The sequence below is a fragment of the Octodon degus genome, unplaced genomic scaffold (genome assembly GCF_000260255.1).
Source record: "Octodon degus isolate 3935 unplaced genomic scaffold, OctDeg1.0 scaffold00018, whole genome shotgun sequence".
Taxonomy (NCBI): Eukaryota; Metazoa; Chordata; class Mammalia; order Rodentia; family Octodontidae; genus Octodon; species Octodon degus.
The window spans coordinates 4,266,446-4,270,434 of record NW_004524594.1 but is presented as its reverse complement, the minus strand read 5'-3'; positions in this window follow the sequence as shown (position 1 = coordinate 4,270,434).

Here is a 3,989-nt window from a genome sequence, read left to right as displayed (position 1 = left end):
AAACTGCCTTCGCCGGCCCTGACCCTCCGCTCCTAAGGACTCTCCGAGCTGGCGGATTCGTGAGCCCTGCCCCCACACAAGGGCGCCCCCAAAGGGCTGCTGGCCACTTGCAGAGGACTGTGTGCAAGAGCGTTTTAATTGCAGGTTATCTGTTCCTGCTCGGAGTCTGTCCGTCTGTCTGTAACTCAGGTGACGGCTCTCTCCGAAGCTGTAGCTGGCTGATTCCGTGGGAGAGCGAGCAGGATGCGTGGGCGCAGGAAACAGAAGAGGGAAAAGAAGGAGGGAGGGAGAAAGAGGGCGCAGGAGAAGCGAGCGAGAGCGGGAGCCTAGAATCTGTGATTTGCGTCACTCGCGGAGCCGAGGCTATCTGCCTAACAAACACACAGAATTAATCCGAGTTCCAGCCATAGCTGTCTCTGCTACAGTGGCCAGATGCGAAAGGGCGGGGAAAGGACGCGCGCGGGAGTCCGACCGGGCGGAGTTTGGCGGGGGGCGTTTGGGGAGCGGGCTGTCCTGCTGGGCACGCCCCTCGGGGCCCGCACGCCGAGCGCCCACCGGCTGCGGTCTGCAGCTGCCCAGCTCGAGCCTGGGGTGGCGCCCGCCGCGGCCGCCGCGCCCGCTCAGTGGCTGCGCCGAGCACAAAGCGCTGTCTCCGAGCAGAAAGCCTCAGCTCGGCTGAAACAGACCCACCAAAGAGGAGAATCTGCACGTGACGTCAGTAGCTGATGACTGACGCAGGCTGGCGAAGGAGACTCAAGGCGGCTGCTCCGCGCTCGCTGTCTTCCCGAGTCTATTTTCTCCAGCCCCCTTGTAGTGAATTACTAGAACGCAAAACACATACACACACACACACACACACACACACACACACACACAGATCCAGCTTTCAAAATATACATTTCTGAAGGCGGTGTGTTGCAAACACCACGCGATTTGGCGAAGCGTGGGTGGGAAACGTGGGAAGGGTATGGATGATTCCCCCCCCCCTTCCTTTGGGAATCTCCATCGTGGTTAACATTAGACTCTAGAGCTTTCCTGGGAAGCTCCTGGGAAAGGGGGCTAAGCAACCCCCTTTCCCCGGCACGCAGGAAATCTGGTCAATGGAGACATGCAGCTCTAAGAATACAACCACTCCAACGCCTTCTGCTCTGCTGGGGGAGATGCGAGGAGCTTGCAACAGGCAGAGACAGGCGGGCGGGAGGGAGAACATAGGAAACATTGGGGTATTTTTCTGCTTTGAAAAACACCCTCTGCAGTAATGCAAAGTGAGTGTGGAGGTGCAGGGCAAAGTGGGGAAGGGGCCTTCAATGCACATTTAATGTTCGGACCTCGCGTTCCAGCGAGATGCCTTTGTGTGTGGAGGTTTTTTCAGTACTTGCTAAAAATAGCACCAGGGTTTGATCGTGTTCCAGAAATAGACAGAGGGCTGTACTGAGGTAAAAAGCCAGCGCGGGTGGAAGAAAACCTGGACATCACCGCATTCCCCAACCCCCAACTATGTCTGGAAATTAATTGTTGGATTTTTCCTTTCCTCTCTCCTCTCTTCATCCACTTTCTGTTCCCTCCCCCTATATTTCTCTTTCTCTCTCTCTTAAGGAGTTCCCGTTTAGGTAAGTAATATTATGTCATGTGCATGCCGCAGACTGTAAGTATGAGCTGATGCTTACTTTGTGCATGTTCTAGTGTTTTGGGTTTTTTTGGGGGGTTACTGCGTTTTTACCCCTTTCTAAAGAACAGAAAGAGATTAAGTAGGGGTGAGGGTGTAGCGCTATATATATATATATATATATATATATAATGAGTTTGGGGCTGCATGCAAAGGAACAGAGAGAGGGAATTCTTGCAGAGTCGGGGATCACCCGGACAAATCTCTGAATCAATAGCGGCTGCAACTCTATCGTTATGGGTCGGCGCTGTTGAGCTCTGTTCTCCCGACTGCCCCTCCCCTCCTCGTTTTCTCTGTGTTAAAGGGTGGCCAGACACGACTTAACGGACCATCTCTCCGCGAAATTAATGAAGGCAGTGCAATATAGATCAAAATTGCATGGGGTTGGGGAGGTAAAGAGAGTGAAAAATGCCTATTCCTTTCACAAACCTCTGGACTTGCTCTGGTTGGGAATCAGGACCGATACCCTCTTCTGGCCCAGGACTCGGTAGCTGTCCACGGAAGCCTGGTGCTGAAAAATCCTTGTCCCTCTGCGAGTTCAGTTCCCAGCGCCAGGGGGCGGGGGTGGCGCCGGCAGCGGTTAGCCCCGCCCTGGATGCTGGAGAGGGCTCCGGAGAGGAGGGAGTTAAGAATGTTCAAAGGGGATAGTCGTGACTTCGGTGAGCGCTTTGGGGAAAGGAGGGGTGAGTGGGAAGGAAAGAGGAAAAAAATTTAAAGGAGAGGGAGCAAAGTGTTAGATTCGAGGATGAGCCAAGGCCCAGCGCTCCAGGAACGGAAGGCCAGCGCTCGCCGTGTCTCCCTGCAGTCTGGGCGCTGTCTGAGTCTCCATTCTCAGGCTCTCACACCTTCCCGCCAGTGGGTTTGAAAGATTTCTCCCTGGTGATGGTGACTCTCAAAAGAAGAGGCTATAGGTTGCTTTTTTCGGACCCTCATCCCCTCCTACTTCGTATCTCGCCCCCATTCCGCGATTCCGGGGAGGTGTGTAGAGATGTGTATAAGGATCTTTTTCTCATTATTCCCATTTCCTTTGCATCCTAGTCAGAGGAGCCCTAGATGACTTGGTAGAATGCGTGAATTAGCAGCCAAAGCACAGGAGTCGCAAGCGCCATGCGCAGAGAATCTAGGCTGGGGAACCTCGCCTGGGTGCCGGAAAGCCGAGGGTTGCAAACTAGCTCTGAGGAATATTGGGGAGGGGTGTTTCCCAAGTTGACACTTGTTACTGAGGGGGGCATGCCTCCTCTGTGGGTCGTGGGCTCGGCCCAGAGACTCGCTGGGATCAGCTCCAGACACTTGGCTAAACCTGTAGCCAGACAGGTGAGGAGGGAGGAAGGTTATCAGAGGCAAGAGGGGGATGAGTGTCACGCGTACACAAAGACATTCCTACTGATTAACTCTTCAGAGGGATAATAAGAGTGCGTCCTCAAACTGGCCCACAAGGGTGGGCTGTAGATAGTGGGGGCAATGAAGCACTTTTGCAGATCTGCAGCAGGCTTGTGTGCATGTCAGGACATTTTACATAGAGGGTTAAAAAAGAAGAAGAAGAAGAAGAAGAAGAAGAAGAAGAAGAAGAAGAAGAAGAAGAAGAAGAAGGTAAGTACCTGTGAGGCCAGCCTGCAGGGGGTACAGAAGGGCAGCCTAGCTACTCTATCCTGTCTACCTGGCAACAGCCCCAGGCTTTAGTGACCTGACCTCCAGGCTGGGTCAAAGCCCTAGGGACTTGAAGAGGGTTGGTTGATTTATTTTTAAGTCTGAAGAATTCCCTATCTAAAAGGCCCCCTTGTAGAGGCTGAGTATTTGTCAACTCCTAATAGTAACAAGGGCCGTTTCTGATATGGTAAAGAATTACACAAATAAGACTGCAACCCACACTTTGTCTTGACAACTCAGCCTCTCTGCCTCCTCGGCTTTCAATGGGACCCATTCGTTCCCTTTTCTGAGCCTCACCCCTCTTAGTCCTGCAAGTTGCGTGGTTGTGTTTACAAATTCTGCCACATTTGCAGAGGAAAGAGCGGGTGTGGGGGGAGCGTCCGAATGGGGAGGGGAGGAAGTGCAATAAAGCACTTGTAACACGTGGAGCCTGCTGCTGGTGTGAGGTTTCCACTAGTCCTGAAGGGGACAGTGAGGACCAACCCCTCCCCCCGTGCTTATTTGCCTCCACTGAGCTCGCCCCTCCCCCTCTTGTTTGCAAGGCACAATGCACAAGTTTACCCCCCTTCCCCGAGCCGGACCCTATTAAATAATTCAATAGTAGCGGTGTGATTTTGGTTGGAACCAGCACGGATTCCCAAGTCGTGACTGCAAAAAGTGAGTAATGCGCGCTGGC